The sequence below is a fragment of the Bombyx mandarina genome, chromosome 03, assembly GCF_030267445.1.
Source record: "Bombyx mandarina strain Sakado chromosome 03, ASM3026744v2".
NCBI classification, from domain to species: domain Eukaryota; kingdom Metazoa; phylum Arthropoda; class Insecta; order Lepidoptera; family Bombycidae; genus Bombyx; species Bombyx mandarina.
This window is the reverse complement of record NC_143210.1, coordinates 2,801,010-2,818,805: the sequence shown is the minus strand read 5'-3', so window position 1 is coordinate 2,818,805 and position 17,796 is coordinate 2,801,010. Positions and strand designations below refer to the sequence as shown.

The 17,796-nt window shown below is 38.4% G+C and overlaps 1 protein-coding gene across 3 annotated transcripts in view; it reads left to right on the top strand.

Moving 5' to 3' along the window:
• Positions 1-17,796, top strand: part of aPKC (protein kinase C iota type) — a 227,409-nt gene that overhangs the window by 70,635 nt on the left and 138,978 nt on the right. Inside the window, exon 1 of one of the 3 annotated variants that reach the window (XM_089736629.1) lies at positions 10,882-11,672. The exons of the other annotated variants lie outside the window; for them this stretch is intronic. The gene's annotated coding sequence lies outside the window, so the exon portion shown is untranslated. Of the gene's footprint in view, positions 1-10,881; positions 11,673-17,796 lie in introns of those variants that run through there. 3 annotated transcript variants of the gene reach the window in all.

The window sequence follows — 17,796 nt, the reverse complement described above, 5'->3', positions numbered from 1 at the left end:
CATCATAGATTCTATGACGCCTTTTATTAGCTGAACCTATTTCTGTCTTATGTTACCGCATCCCTCAACGTAATTTCTACAAACTCCAAGACCTCTGATCAACTTGAAGAAAATTTGGACACGTTTCAAGAACTGATCAGGAGACAATAATTTCATTATTTTTCTCTAATATCTTGAGCAGGATCAACGGAATAAAATAATTTATTATAAAATTTTTAGTTCGATTTCCTATTCAAGTGTGTTTGCTAATTTTTAAACTTTATTATTCTTACTTATTAGTTCAGTTGCGTAGTTGTTATTGCGCAATCAGGCCTGGTAGATGGTTACTGATGTCCATGGACATAACATGGACAACGGCATTCACGCTGCGACATCTGGATCTCCGTTAACAACTTATAATGCGGTGTCAAATAGTATATCACCCGTCTAGCTAATAACAAATTTTTAGTACTAAAGTAAAATTCCAGAAAGAACATGGTAGTCCTATAACGCATAAAGCATTCTATTCACGTCCGAACCTGCGAGTGGTCGCATTGACAAGCAGGTACGCTCGGGCTCTGCATTTGCCTACATTTAGCCACTTAGTAGTCAAACTGTGAAGGCTGCTCTTGCTCCGGAGTGCTTAGGATTTCATCTCGTACACCGGAATTTACTGAAGTTTAATTCTTGCTAACACTAAACGTTTGAAGCGCTCTTGAAGTGTTGATCTCGCTTGAGATACCTAATATTCTTTAAATCTAATTAAATACGATTCGAATTTGAACATGTTTTTTATTGCCCTAGGAAGGCAGACGAGCATATGGCCCTAGTTGTCAGCAATGTCAGGGGTAGAGTCAAGACGCTGCCTACTTTTAAAAGATAAAACAGCAGTGGGAATTAATAATAATAACAATATTTATTTACTGAATAAATTTACTTGCATTTGAGATACACCCTGTCTTGTAATCAACACTAATTGTTCTTGCTGTATGGCATTAATGCTTTAAGAAAACAAACTTCGCATGTATTTTGCGATGTCTGTGGTGTCTGGTAAGAACCTGATATCAGGTGAGCCGTATGATCGTTTCCTCATTTACGACTATACTCCTTTCGGGATCGAAATTGTAATATTTAATACCTGTATCATTTACCAGTAACAGAGCGATTATGTGGTTACAACTGAAATTTTACTCTAGCAGAAGTAATTTTACCTACGCCCAATGGATACTTATTCCACTGGCTTTAAAAAAAAAGAGATAATCCTGTCTGCATCTTGGGTCGGCCATTATCCTGGACGCAAAGGCATCGAAGGATTTTTTAATAAAACGATCCCGTATTCTACTATACTAAATAAATAAAAAACCGCAGCTTTGAAACTGGTGGTAGGACCTCTTGTGAGTCCGCACGGGTAGGTACCACCGCCCCGCCTATTTTCTGTCGTGAAGCAGTAATGCGTTTCGATTTGAAGGGTAGAGCAGCCGTTGTAATTATACTGAGACCTTAGAACTTATATCTCAAGGTGTGAGGCGCATTTACGTTGTAGATGTCTATGGGCTCCAGTAACCACTTAACACCAGGTGGGCTGTGAGCTCGTCCACAAACCTAAGCAATAAAAAAAAATATCTCGAAACACGAAGAACATAAGCATAAATGTCCAATTTTGTTATCACTTCCATTTGATGCAATACATTTTCACAGTCTGCCTCGAAAGATATATCGGCATTCAGTGCCAGCCCAGTACTTTATCCACAAAATCCTCACCTTAATCACGGATCTCGAGTTTCGAGAGTGCCGTGCTCCCAAACCGCAGAACCACTGCATTTACGTAACTCTAGAATTGATGAGCAACAATTAACACTCCCTGTTAATGGTCGGCTTATGGTTTTGGCCGATCTGACAAATTCAACATTCTAGTACTGCTCGTATTACTGTTGTAGACTTGAACTAGAGTTGACTAGAGTCTTGAAATGTTATGGCTTCGATTTTTTGGCTTAGATGGGTGGACGAGCTCACAGCCCACCTAATGTTAGATGGTGACTGGAACCCATAGACATGTACAACGTAAATGCGCCACTTACCTTGAGATATAAGTTCTAAGGTCTCAAGTATAGTTACAACGGCTGTCCTACTCTTCAAACCGAAACGCATTACTGCTTCACGGCAGAAATAGGCAGGGTGGTGGTACCTACCCGTGCGGACTCACAAGAGGTCCTACCACCAGTAAAGATTTTGCAAAACAAAAGTTTTCTGACTTTAGTACTATAGAATTTGTATAAATCGTATTGGGATTTTCATTTTTAAACTGTTATAAAAACTGCTATGTGCTTTACGAAGCCGATAGCCTCTTTCTAAAGGTCGAAGTGCAGTATTTATTGTCGGGTACTGTACACCATTATCACATGCTAAGGCAAAAGCTTCAAAAATACAATTTTATATTGTAACTCAATTGGCTTACTTAGGAATACTTAAATGATCTCCGAAGCCTTAAGAACTTTCCAATGGAAGATTAAGCTCGACAATTACTTCTGCGGTAAAGTTTATCCCGATTAAAGTTCCTTGGCTGCAGTTGTGATAATAGCGTTCGGATTAAATATATTGGATGCCGCGAGGTTGTGAGGTTGGACTAGTTGCAGATACTGTTGAGAATATTCAAGTGTTCGTATTTTGAGACACTTAGTGCCTAGACGATGTATATTGCCGAAGGTTCTTGAAATATATAAGATTCTTTTAGAACACGGAATTTATTGTTGTACAAGTCATTGGTACATCGTTTTTATTTATTTTATTGCTTAGATGGGTGGACGAGCTCACAGCCCACATGGTGTTAAGTGGTTACTGGAGCCCATAGACAGCTACAACGTAAATGCCGCCACCCACCTTGAGATATGAGTTCTAAGGTCTCAGTATAGTTACAACGGCTGCCCCGCCCTTCAAATCGAAACGCATTATTGCTTCACCGCAGAAATAAGCGGGGTGGTGGCACCTACCCGTGCGGACTCACAAGAGGTCCTACCACCAGTAAAGATTTGTGGTAGGACCACCATTGATATCTATAAAATGATATCTCCACGTTTGTATAAACTTATTGTTCAAACCGTAGATAAAGTTGAAAGTAAGATTTATTAGGCCAACGGTTTTTAAAAACTTGAAGGTCGGAATTATTGCCTAATTCTTGAAACACTGTCTCCGCTATAAAACACGTTCTAGCATGAATTATACAACAAATAAAATCAATTACGTCAGAGTCTAATCTTTAAAATTAATACTTCCATTCATCTATTCTTCATTTCACCGACGGCCACGTTTTCAATGAGGAGAGGCGCCATTCAGATGAATTCATTAGTTAGACAGACGATGTAATATTTTAGTGAATGAATGGAAGAAATTATTTCGCATCGCTGCTAGGGACGCTGCATTCAAGTATCGATCGATACCTACTTGGAAGCGAGTACTTAAATCGATTTTAAAGCATCTGCTGGGATAATGAGAAAAATATTTATATTACTCAATATGAGGCCTATAAAATCAAAGGCAGCTAAACGCCTTAAATGTCGTAAAATGTATTAACAAGGGCTCTATCTTGTTTAGTTAGTTACAACACGCTTTAGTGTTTTCATGTTATAACAAATGCAGCTAATTCTCTAACAAATTCAGTTCAAAAAAGTTAAGTTTACTCAGTACTAAGTACTAATAAACGAAGTTTTATCATTTAAAATTCAGATTATTAGTAATATTCTCATTCTTTATAAATCTGTTTTAAAATAAAGAATATCAAAGCTATCCGAACAAAGTTATTTCAGCTTCTCAAACCTGGAGCGTTGTTAACACTGGCCCTAGCAAGAACAGTACTTTGATGGATCGGGAGGATCCGTAATGACGTGTTTAGGGCTGATTTTTGTAGTTTACCTGAATATTTGACAGATTTGGATTTAGCTACCTTTGATTTTATAGGCCTCATATGATAAATGTTTGAGTGTGAAGTACGTAAATATATGTATACAAACATCTGTGTCAAATGTTCTCAACATAAGGCACATTAAATCAAATTGTGTATATCAATGAAGTAACTTGTGATGGTATGGCAACAACAATCGAAAAATATGTACCGAAAATAATAATGTTAAAAAATAAAAATATAGTATTTATTATCTGTCGCCATCGCGCGCTTTAGATATGTCGGACCTTTAAAATTTAAATAGGCTTAATACAAAAATTTTGAGAAATGCCAAAAATGTAACTGAAAAATTGAAATTTTTTTAGTTTCGATTTTAATACTTTAAAATATGCGTTTGATTTAAAATTGACAGAAAGAGTACTTTATCCTTTTCTATATAAAAAAGAGCGTGTTTAATTTTATAAATTGATAGAGTACATGTTTATAAGTCATTTCAAGTCAAGAAAATGAGTTTTATACTTTATAAAACTGATTTCCTAAAATGTTTAGTTCAGTCACTTTAATTCTGAACGAGCGATATATAGTTAAGATACTTTTATGGGTTCTTTTTTATTTTGCTGACATACCATGACGAGTAATACCTCATTCGTCCGTGATCACGAGAACTGTAAAGCTTAAAACGTCTGAAATCATATAATAATAATAAAAAAGAGCGATGAAATTGTAAAAATTGTTTAATTATTAAAAATCATTTTTTTTTCTCCTTAGATGTGTGGACAAGCTCACAACCCACCTGGTGTTAAGTGGTTACTGGAGCCCATAGACATCTACAACGTAAATGCGCCACACACATTGAGATATAAGTTCTAAGGTCTCAGTATAGTTACAACGGCTACCCCAACCTTCAAACCGAAACGCATTACTGCTTCACGGCAGAAATAGGCGGGGTGGTGGTACCTACCCGTGCGGACTCACAAGAGGTCCTACCACCAGTAAATTTACTACTGAATATATCGTGTGGCAGCTACCTGTAAACTGAATCGATTTTCGATAAACATTGATCGTGTGGTGGTTCGCAGTCAGTTTAATTGGTCACCTGTCGAGACTGTCAGGGCGTGCAATGAAGCTTCGAAGAAAGCTTTTGAAAACTAGTATTTCGGGAGTCGCTAAACTTTACATCGTGTGCTTTTTTTAAGCCAGTTTATTTATGAAAGTCGAGTATTTCGGGCGGATAGCGAGAAATCATAGATTCGTTTCTGGTCACGTACCACCGCATGTTTTCAATGTCTTCTGAATATGACTGATATTAAAAATTGCTAATGGAATAGGCTAGTAATAAAACGGTGCTCGGAGGGTCCACCAAAACAATTTGTTTGCATTGCTAATTTACAAAAACAATATATCTTACTATAATCCCATTACCCGAATGTGTCGTACCTATAACGAACTGGCAAGGTCGTCACCTGAGTTAGATATTTTTACTTGTAGGTTAGTTACGTTTAGAAAAATGTTCAAGGGCATCCTCCACGTTATTAATAGGTCCTCCTCCGTGCGTCGTATTCCTCAGTTCTGAGGGTCGTGACCTTTACTGAGCACTTTTGTCAGGACTATGTTCTTCCATTCACTTCTGTCCTCCGCGCAGTGGATAGCGACATTGATGCTGGTATTAATAGGTAGGTTAATGTAATTGTTTAATGTATTATATTGTGAATCATTTTTTTTCCTTACATTATTCGTTAGATTAGTTTTTGTTATTGTGTTGTTTTGTCATAATTGTAAGGAACGTTGTTGTACAAATTCAGCACTATATGTCTTGTTTTATCGTGCGCACATAACTTATGTTGCAGGCCAGATTTTGTTTCTTTTTATTTGTGTTTTTTTATGTATCTTTAGCTTGTGATGTGCGTTGTGAGCCTAATAAAATAAATAAATAAATAAAGTTCATTGACTCATATGATGTAAATAGCCTCTTAATGTAAGCACTTAACAGCAAGCGAGCCGTGATCTTGTTCAGCCATCCGCGTTAGGATAAAAAAAAACTTATCATTGGATTATAATACGTTCACGTAGAACTGCTCTAAGATTTGCATACTTTCTATTCTCCTCCTCGATTCATTCGTTTTTATTATTGTTTCAGGTAAGTTTCTTTGGCTGTTCAACACAAACCGTATGCGCCGGAGGTATGTATGTATGTATGTATGTTACTAGTAGTGTTTTATTTATTTACTAGCTTTTGCCCGCGACTTCGCCCTCGTGGAATAGTTACTTTGACATAACGGCAAAATTTTATCCGCCTCTTCATTTACGTAGAAAGTGAAAATATTTTTGAATAATAGAATGATAAGGAGGTACTTACGTGTAAGATACGTACGAAATCACGCTTTTTAACCGACGTCAAAAAAGGAAGTTATCAATTCGACCATAATTTTTTGTCTATGTATGTCACCGATTTCTCGAGAATGCTTGAACCGATTCTGATAATTCTTTTTTTGTTTATTTATTTTATCGAGGCCTTGAAATGCTGTATTTATGAATGATAATATTTTTTTCGGTTTGTGTGATGCTTATTTAAATATTAAAAATAAAATAAAAATAGTGAATGAGTAATTCAAGCCCGAAACGATACAATGACATGGTATTTTGCGGGATATTTACTGGTGGTAGGACATCTTGAGTCCGCACCACCACCACCACCACCAGGTGGCGCAGGCAGATACCACCGCCCTGCTTATTTGCGGTATTTGCGGTAATGCGTTTCGGTTTGAAGGGTAGGGCAGCCGATCTACTGTAAAAACTGAGACTTAGAACTTATGTTTCAATGTGGGTGGCGGTATTTACGCCATAGGTGTCTATGGGCTCCGGTAACCACTTAACACCAGGTGGACCGTGAGCTCGCCCACCGACCTAAGCAATAAAAATAAATAAAATGTTGGTAAGCCCGCACGATCAACCCTGGGCAGTAAGATGTAGAACTTATGTTTCAATGTGGGTGGCGGTATTTACGCCATAGGTGTCTATGGGCTCCGGTAACCACTTAACACCAGGTGGACCGTGAGCTCGCCCACCGACCTAAGCAATAAAAATAAATAAAATGTTGGTAAGCCCGCACGATCAAGCCTGGGCAGTAAGATGTAGGGACTACCGAAGATTAGGTGGACCTTCAACTGGCTTTATCATCTTGGTTTAAAAAAATATGAGATTTTACTTGTCAAACAGCCATAAATATATTGATCATCATTCTAGTGTATGTACATACATTCGCTTAATGCAAGCTTTCATTGAGCCTCATTACAGTCGCACCCCCTCTATTGGAAGGCGTCACGTCTAGACGGCTAATTTTCAGAAGATATTTGACGAACTGCGTTATGATTTAGTTTTGAGACGGATTTGAATATGGGCGTTCCAATTCATTTTATACATAGACATTCTCATTTTATTTTCATGAACCCTGTTTTCTATTTTATTAAACTTGGTATGTATTATTGAAAAATCAATTTAAAAAGTAATAAGTCCGTAATAGCTATTGGCTGCGTGAGTGCACGTGAGTACCTGTAATTTATAGGAGCCACAGGAGCCTTCTCTGGTTTATGTCATGCAATCATAATATTTTATGTCATAATGACAGATACAGCCAGAAGCTGCGATTGCTGAATCCGCGATTTCAATTACCATTATATTATATTGCAGCCAAGTTTATAATACATGAGAGCTTTTTACAAAAGTTACTGAGACCTTCGATTCGCGGATACGCAAAATAATTATTTGAGATTAGCTGACCCGGCAGACTTCGTAGTGTCTCAATCGATAAATAAAAGACCGACGGGGGACACATCAAAGGAAATTGTTATTTTTATTTAATTCCGAGCATTTTCATATTTATCTACCTTTTAAACCTTCTCTGGACTTCTACAAATAATTCAAAACCAGAATTCGCCAAATCGGTTCAGCCGTTCTCGAGTTTTAGCGAGACTAACGAACAGCAATTCATTTTTATATATAGAGATTACGACCTTAAGTGCTAAATTTTCGTACGTTGCCACTTAGGTAAATTAATTTTGGTGCTACCAAGGAAAAAAAAACCAACTACTCTAAGCAAACTCAAAACGTATTTCACCAAAAATACTCCCTAACCCTGTTTAAATATTAACATTTCGCGTACGCCATTTCCGTAGAAATATTTTTCTCTTTCATTTTTATCGTTCTATCCTTTTTACTCTCTTTCCTTGCTTTATTTACATAATCAAAAATAATTGTACATTTCATAAAAATAGCATGCTGTAGTTTTTAGTATAGTTCAAGTGTATGTAGGTCAGTAATAAATAGCTTATGCCTAACCGAGCGAGCTTTTAAAAACATAACGGCAAGCTCATACTAGTATTTATCACTTAAATAGAAACCAAAGACCATAAATGAAATTGCAATTTCCGCTAAACAAGGATTCAATTGCAAATCGCCCAAAACATTCGTAGCCGCTTAGCAGCTACACCTGTAGCACGTAGACTCGTAGCATTCGTAGCACGTCTACGGACTCAGAAATCGTTACGTACTTTTCCGAGTAGCATCGCTTTAATATTTTATTTAATTTTATGTTTTCCTTTTTTAATATTTGAAGAGATTTTTCCGTAGTTTTTTCTGCAGAATATAGATGGCTTAACAGTCCAGTAGTCAGTTCTGATTTTACGAGCTCACAGCTCATCTAGCATTAAGTGGTTACCAGAAATCATAACACGAATATCGTCGCCCAAAGCTTAACATGAAGATGAAGTATTTGTATGGAAGATCTTTCACCGAGCGGTTGATGTTACTCGGAAGACCGACACGGTCCAAATGCTATTGTCCGGAACTTATATGCAAGCTTATCTCGAAATGGTCGTTAGCTAGATTCAGGCATCTGTCAAATATCTTGTGGTTTGTCGTAGCTATAGCTACAATAGTAATACTATGTGCGTCACTCATTTTTTTGAGTCGCCACTCATTATCTTCTCAGAGTATCACAATACCTTTGAACGTCTCGTTAGTCTTAGTATTGCTGGCTACTGAGCCTCAGGGTTTGAGTTCGATTCCCGGTCAGAGACGATATTTATGCTAGGTATTTAGTAGGGTACTTGTTCTTTATTTATTTACGCCTAGTACCTGCAAAGCAGCCGTTGAATGTCCAATTTTTATTAATTTATATTTCCTTTGACCTAAATAACTAGACCAGTGATTCTTAAACTTTTTTGTCGCACCACACTTTTTCGATTCGAAATTTAACGGCACACTAGTAAAGAAATAAGCTTTTTTTTTTTGGTCAAGAGGACTTCCGCCCTCCCCTGGGGATGGAGGGCGGGGCATGTCGGAGTCGAACTGACTAAAACCTCCTGTCGCTCAACAACCCGCGTCCGAACCTCGCATGAGACAGAACCCACGAAAAGGCAAGGGGGGGAAAGTGAAGCGTTTAGTGCGGACAGCAGTTTAGTACAACGGCTGCCCCACCCTTCAAACCGAAACGCATTACTGCTGCACGACAGAAATAGGCAGGGTGGTGGTACCCACCCGCGCGGACTCACAAGAGGTCCTACCACCAATAAAGACTAACTATCTAATATTACCATGTAACCTGCGTAAAATCGTGTGATAATAGTTTTGGTGGTAGTATTTTAAGAGTTTCGCGGCACACAAAACCGGCGCTGGAGTTGAGAACCACTGGACTGGACAGCAGAATAACTAAACGGCAGGGTTTTTGAACCACGTTAATACCGCTGACGTTCCTAATCGCTCTAAATAGGCTTAAAGGGCCGCGATAACCTTCCAGAATTTGTTGTGTTTTTTGTTGCGCTTTTCCGCTGACTGACTCTGATTAAACACCGCCTGTTGCTCCACGTTTAAATACACAGTAGATTTATATCCGTCCCGGGAACGAGAACAAATACAATTACATTTTAAATAGTGTTATTTAAATTTTAATTGAAACCGTAATACAGAGATGAAGGTTTTTCATCATGTCATATCCCAAGGTGGGTGGCCGTGTTCACGTTGTTGCTGTTTATGGGCTACGGTAATAACCACTTAATACCAGGTGGGCCGTGAGCTCGTGCACACATCTTAACTCCACACGGCCTACCACCAGTATTAGTATTCCAAATAGAAATACACTTTTGGTCACAGTATTGGCAATACGTTAATAATATCGATGTTTTATTCTTATTTTCTCGAGTGGAGACCGCGCAAAGGAAAACGTAACGTGTGACACCCACTGACTAGGTGGTGCGATGACCTCCGAACAATAAACAATATATACCACACAGAACAGTCGTCACACAGTGGAGACTTTGATCTCATATCTCCAGATGGATGACGGCACCCACGAAGTGATGTCTATGGACACTTAACTCTAGGTGAGCCGTGAGCTTGTCTGCACTATGAGAGAATAATAATACCACTCATTAATCGATTTCAGTAGTGCAATTTTTTAGGAATAAAAATTATCGACTAGATTTTATTATAAATGGTCAGTCGCTGCAGTACAAATCAGTTAAAAAAGATTTTAATCTTTAAAAACTTCTTAGATTTAAGTATGGCACCTAGTACTAAATAAGGGATGGATTTATACACGGTGCTTTTAGGTACCTCAAGCACCGGTCACCGTCCTCGCCGAACCCGTCGCTTGCGATGAAGGGCTCGACGAGTTTCTCGCCGGATCTTCTCGGTGGGTCGCGCTTACGATCAGGTGGTAGATTCTACGAAGCACTGCTCTTGCTAGGGCCAATGTTTGCAACACTCCGTTTTGAGCTCCGTGAGCTCACTTACACGTCAAAGAGAAGCTGAAATAGCCTGTCAAGGCTATCAGCATAGACAGAAAAAAAAAAAAAACAGCAGCGAAATTATTTAAGTCGATAAACATTTCACTATTTATTCATTTTAAGACGTATGCTGTTAGTAGTGGCCCAGATACATAGTTTCTAAATAACCAGTAATCAAAGTTTTTTTAAATCATATAATCGAATAAAAACGTATCAGAATATAGAATGCTCTAACTATCGAAATCTGAGAGGCATCTAATAAGCCGATTTCCGTAACCGAACACTTAATGCAGAGTCGTTGAGCGCTTAGGAAACTATCGGGTTGCTTGTCGTCCGAACCGGAGCCAACCCTCGTCGGGCCGAGCTCGCTGTGTGCAAACAGACCGCAACCAATTTCCAAGCAAACGTCCCGCCACCAAATCCAATAGGAAACGTCATAATCATCTGATAGGTGCGGCGCATTGCGCCCACCTGTCGCCGCGCGTGCGTCCCGTGTGACGTCACGCGAGCCGCGCCGGAAAACTCCGAGGGACCACGACCCGACGTCCGCTCACCGATTGATCCAAAAAAGCCCTCCAGCTAATCAAATAGAGAAACTTTCCTAAATAAATATTTTAATGTCCTCCATCGTCTCAGAAGTGGGGGCCTAGACGCGCTCCAGCTGGCAAAATAAAACTGGAACCGCTATGGTTGCGCGCCCCGAACGCGTGTCGCCTCGGCTTCTTATCTAGTTCTTAATCCAAGATAAATATTACATCAATCGGGGGTGGGGAGGGGCGGAGCACGCAGGCGCGGGTCGCTTCAGCCCAGTCGCGCTCCGGCCGCGCTGATAGTTGCATCGTGTACTCGCGGCCGCGTCACCCGCTCGCCGGCAACTCGCCCGCTGCCATTCCCACGACCTCGCAAATACGTGTTACAAGTAGAGCTCACGGTAACCGCCCGCGACCGACCACGGATCGATCTCGCCCGGTGTACACATTCGAGCGGCGGGCTTCCAGCACGTGCCATCCCGTTGCGTAAGTCGGGAATGCGAGACTTGTCGAAAACGAACCTCATCTCCTATTGACACGCGAGAACAACAAACGAACATATCACTTATATATATCGATCATATATTGCGTGTTTATCACAAATATTTCGCTCATTTTACTGTGGCCGGATCGAGTCTCGAACTGTAAGTGCTTAGCGCGTTCGGAACTTGAAAGTGACTTTCTTTTTAGCGGAGTAATCCGAACCGCGCCCGCGGTTTTTCAACCCTATACGCAAGTGCTGGTTGACCTTAAATCGGCGCTTGTCGCAAAGGGCGGCGCGGCGCCTTATTTGTTTATTAACCTAAGAAAATAAAATTTCGTGTAGACGATTGCGCGATCGACGGAGCCGGGTCCGTCGAAGCGTAAACTTCGTTTATTTAGGCACGTCCTTAAAATTTCCTCAAACATCGTCGTGTAATCTTAACATTAATATTCAAGAGGTATAATTTTGAGCGATGGTAACGTATAATTTATTTCACTAATACTGGTAGCAGTGCTCCTGACGTACTTGAAGCGATTAACCGGCTCGATTACTTGATAATAAATTTCAGCGCGAGCCTTAGGGCGGTTTTACATAGAACCAGTTTTTTTTAACTACTGTTTATGTAATTAACGGAATACAAGGACAGAATATTGCTTAATTTAAATAATCATTTGTAGGTATGGCCCCTATGGTCTTTTTAACTGTTGATTTATCTAATTGAACCAACGTGACTTCTATTGAGAATTGGATTTTTTAAAACAAAATAACTTTCGCAACATTAATGTACATTGCTCATTAATTACGGAACATTTCAATTGAATATCATGTTAGTTATCTCCGTGAACACCTAAGTAATAAGTAGATTGATCATGGTGTAATTTAGGCATGCTTCACATACATATGTATGCATAATATATATATGTGATATATGTTTTACTGGTGGTAGGACCTCTTGTGAGTCCGCACGGGTAGGTACCACCACTCTGCCTATTTCTGCCGCGAAGCAGTAAAATGCGTTTCAGTTTGAAGGGTGGGGCAGCCGTTGTAACTATACTTGAGATTTTAGAACTTATACCTCAAGGCGGGTGGTGCATTTACGTTGCAGATGTCTATGGGCTCCAGTAACCACTTAACACCAGGTGGGCTGTGAGCTCGTCCACCCATCTAGCAATAAAAAAAAAGTAAGATAACAGTAGTGAAAGTTTTATATTTACAAACATCCCTACTCGCAAACAATCCAATAAAGTTACCCATAACGTGTTCAGTACTAATTTTGGTATTCGCGAATCTTCTATATAACTACAAATATTACTACGGTGTTTTTTTTGTTATAATTACCTTTTATAATTTATTTCAAACGTTAATCGTACAAAATATGCTCCCCTGGCAATGGCTAAATATCGCTTTTAATAACCGAGAAACTCTCCCTGTACATTTCTTATTTCTTTCAAGAATAAATAAAATTTATCGTGGTGGCTTCTGCACATTTACCTAATTTCAGCGTATTTATATTCGGAGCGTCCACTCGGTCTTTTAATCGTCGCTAATGACTCCCCTGCTAATTAATGACGCTTGACAGTCAAGAAAAAAGAGAACTTTCCCAGGAAATATCGTATTAGCTTTCTTACGGCGGCCGATTGAGTGCTATTTCCTTTTTTTTTTTTTTAAGTGTCGTCGATCCAAATTTTATTTTTCCCCTTGCCCGAACATCGTTCGACCGTATCACGTTATTTGAAAATTCAAATCGCGAAAAATTATCTCTGTGATGTCATTGGCGCCGTTCGAAGCGGCAGTATCGTTAACCTCGTTGTATGAATGAAGTTAGCTAGCCCAATGTCACTACATAGTATAAAACAAAGTCGCTTTCTCTGTCCCTATATCCCTATGTACGCTTAAATCTTTAAAACTACGCAACGGATTTTGATGCGGTTTTTTTTTCATAGATAGAGTGATTGAAGAGGAAGATTTATATGTATAATAAAATCCATTAAATAGTGGAAAAATCAATAATAAATTACAGTTTCCGAAGCGAAGCGAGGGCGGGTCGCTAGTAATTTTGCCGTGGCTCGATATCCGACAAGCATTTTTAGTTTCATTTTATATTTTATTCAAAGAATGTTTCATGTACATACTTTTTTTCCATTCAAATAGATAAAACTAAGATCTTCTCAATGGGTCGCGATTCCGGTCCGGCGGTAAATTCTGCAAAGCACTGCTTTTGCTTTTGCTGGGGCTAGTTAGTGTGTTAGCAAATTCTCTCAGGTTGAGCCCATGAGCTCACCTACCCGTTTACACGTAGCTCGAATAGCCTCTTAGACTACGCGCGGGTAGGTAGGTAAAACAAATTTTGACAAGATCAGCAATAAAATATATGTCAGTTTATCCACGTTGATTAAATTTCATTGGCGATCCATAGATAGAAAACAAGTGAATGGAAATTAAATTAAAAGATTTTTTAACTCTTATCTCAATCTATCTATATACATATATAAAAATGAATTGCTGTTCGTTAGTCACGCTAAAACTCGAGAACGGCTGGACCGATTTGGCTAATTTTGGTCTTGAATTATTTGCGGAAGTCCAGAGAAGGTTTAAAAGGTAGATAAATATGAAAATGCTCGGAATGTAATAAAAATAACAATTTTGTTTTTCCTTTTATGTGTCCCCCGTCGGACGGATTTCTTTTGTTTGTTTTAAGTTTATTTTATACAAAAGTTTAGGGCCTTTTATTTATCGATTGAGGCACTACGAAGTCTGCCGGGTTAGTTAGTCTTTACATAAATTCTTAAAAATATGTGAAGCACAACATGAACTCATCGAATTACAGAATAACTTTGTCGAATCATTAGGGTCTGTCTAGCACTTAGCAATATGTTTATCCCGAGTTTCCCGACAAAGCTAAAAGTTGTTGGTAACACTCGCCCAACAGTGGAAACTAACGAACTAAATCGGACTGAATTGATGTGGGGCTATTTTAAAACAAATGTTTGCTGAGTGGACTCTGACTTAGGGAGACAGATGGAATGATGTTATTTTTTTTATATGATTTTGAAAAGTTTGAACAGAATTCAAGAGTCTGTAATGATATACATATTAAAGCACTTGAATAAGAACAAATCTTCTGTAAAATGTATTTAAATTTAGAAATCCTTTATGCGATAATAAAATAAATGGTAATTTAAAAAAACCAATAAATGATTTTGTACTTTACAAGCGAGACACGACTATATCGATGTTTTCAACTTTTTAAAATTAATTTCATGTATTACATGAAACAACGAATAAGGAAACAAATAACGGTTTTATTGATATTTGTAAATAAATAATAAGATCAAAATCAAGAAGAAAGTGAAACTCTAAAAAACTCGATTAGCCACCACTATAGATCCGTATAATAGCAGTTTTTTTGAACAGTAGATTCAAAATCAATGTTAAAACCTAAAATTAATAACAACTCCCAAAAAAATTTGTTTCGGAATGCATAATACAGTGCTAATTCCAAATAATCAAATAACAACTTGGGTCGTTTCTAAGAATACGGTATTCTTTACAATTTACAAAATGGATTGTATTGTTGTAATATTGTCTTGAAAATAATCGGAATCAGTTTCAAATTACAATCCATGTAGTTATATACATACATCTGTACATATAGATAGAGCACAACCATTCGTTAATACTTGTAATACTTATAATAAACCCGTGCTGAACATCATTAAATTTATTCGTCATTTTGCTTAAATTCTGATTGGCCACTCTGTGATAAGTGATCTCACCTCATACGGTGAGATCGTTGGCGACCTTTTAGATTTTGAAGATGAACTGAATTATACTTCTGGATTGGAAGCCAATGTAGAAAGGTAAAAAGAAATGTTCCTTGACAATGTATTTTATGAGCGCACCATCTAAAGTCACCAGCTTTGCATAAAGTCCGCTACTACCTTAGATTTGAATTCCTTCAAATCGAATTACATGTAACTTTCCTATAACACGGTATTTTACAACACGGTTCCACTCTAAGAAAAATTTCCCCGAAACCCTTTTATTATAAAACGGTACAACTTCTACAACACGACAACGCGACGATTTTTGATTCAAATTATTAAGAAAATTACATTATGCTCTATGAACATACAATATATGGGAATAATAGAAGTTTTACTGATTATTTTTTATATATAATAGATAAAAGAATAGTTACAGGCATAGTTGAGCTGTTTTATTTGAAAAAAAAAAAAGAAACTCCTTTATGTACTGGCTTCTAGTCTCATATAACACGGTTTCGCACAACACGGGACTTTGTAGGGACGTGTCTACCGTGTTATAAGAGTGTTACCTGTACTTAAGATGTCTTCTGTATGTAAGATCAAATTACATTAACCTACACCTACAGACTGTATAAAGAGATTCGTTGAAATTGCATCCACTCTCTAGAAGAACTTTAGGGCTCTTAAAATTAATAAGATTCACTTTGATCGTTGTTTGGAAGAAAGCTGACTTAAAGCAGTGCGGAAAGTAAACGCAGTAAGTATTTGTACGACGGCTCTCATATTATTATATGTATGATCCGCCATACAATATGATATAGTTATCGAACTTATATCTAAAGGTAATTAGCGTCAGGGAACTCTGTTCCATAATTATGCTTAGTTTCGGAAAGATGTAACATTTGAACGCCATTAAAGTTTTTTTTGGTGATCTTTTAAGGTATTTTTATTTTATTGCCCTTGTAGGCAGACGATCATACGGCCCACCTAATGGTGAGTGGTTACCGTCGCCCATGGACTTCAGCAATTTCAATTCACCAAGGACAGAGACAAGCCGCTGCCTACCGCTTGTTTGCGGCTACATTACGTTTTACCACTAACCCGTCGATGTTGGCAGGCGATCGCAAAATGCTGGTATATAGCTCAGAAAATGCTGCTGCCCAATCTCCGGAGAATCCTTTAGTCGCCTTTACGACTCCCATGGGGAGAGTTAGTGAGGTATTCTAGGGTCGGCACAGCTACAACCTTAAGGTTTTACTTTACGAGGGCTGCACTAAAAGTATCGGGAATGGAATATTTCCACTGTTCCGGTCATATTAAAATCTTTTTAATTGAAAACTCCTTGGTTTTAAAAATCGAATACCATTTATTTATTTAAAAAAAGATTCTCGGTCTTGTCACGAGGTTTTGTCAAACTTGTTAAGTCGTTGAGAAAATGGAATTGACTCGAGAAAATTCAAGAGCGATGATTTATTATGACTTTCGAAGTGGTTTAACACAAAAACAGTGTGTTGACCGGATGATTTCTGCACTTGGTGATGAAGCCCCATCCAAAACCACAATTTATCGCTGGTTTGCTGAGTTTCAACGTGGACTTGTCAAGCTCAGTGATGATCCCCGTCAAGGTCGTCCAAAAGCTGCAGTCACCCAAGAAAAAGTTGATGCTGTGCGTAAGCTGATTGAGGAAGATCGACATGTGACATACCGCGAAATTCAGGCAACTTTAGACATTGGCATGAGTCAAATACAAATAATCTTGCATGAACAATTAGGTGTAAAAAAGTTGTTTTCCCGATGGATACCGCATTCGCTCTGTGAAGAGCAAAAAGCAGCTCGCGTTACTTATTATTACTTGTGCGTCAGAACTCTCGAAAGATTCCACGCAGGATCCTCAAATGCTGTATACAACATTGTATCAGGTGACGAATCCTGGATATACGCGTACGAACCCGAAACAAAAAACCAGTCACGAGTTTGGGTGTTCGAAAATGAGTTAAAGCCAACAAAAATTGTTCGTTCACGGAGTGTTGCAAAAAAAATGGTGGCCACGTTGTCTCCAAAACCGGCCATGTTACGACTATTCCTCTTGAGGGACAAAGAACGGTCAATGCAGAATGGTATGCTAGCATTTGTTTGCCACAGATCGTTTCTGAACTCCGTAAAGAGAACTGCAACCGCCGCATCATCCTCCATCACGACAATGCGAGTTCTCACACCGCGCACAGAACAAAAGAGTTTTTAGAGCAAGAAAACATAGAATTATTAGACCATCCGCCGTACAGCCCCGACCTAAGCCCTAATGATTTCTATACTTTCCCTAAAATAAAGAATAAATTGCGTGGACAGAGATTTTCATCAC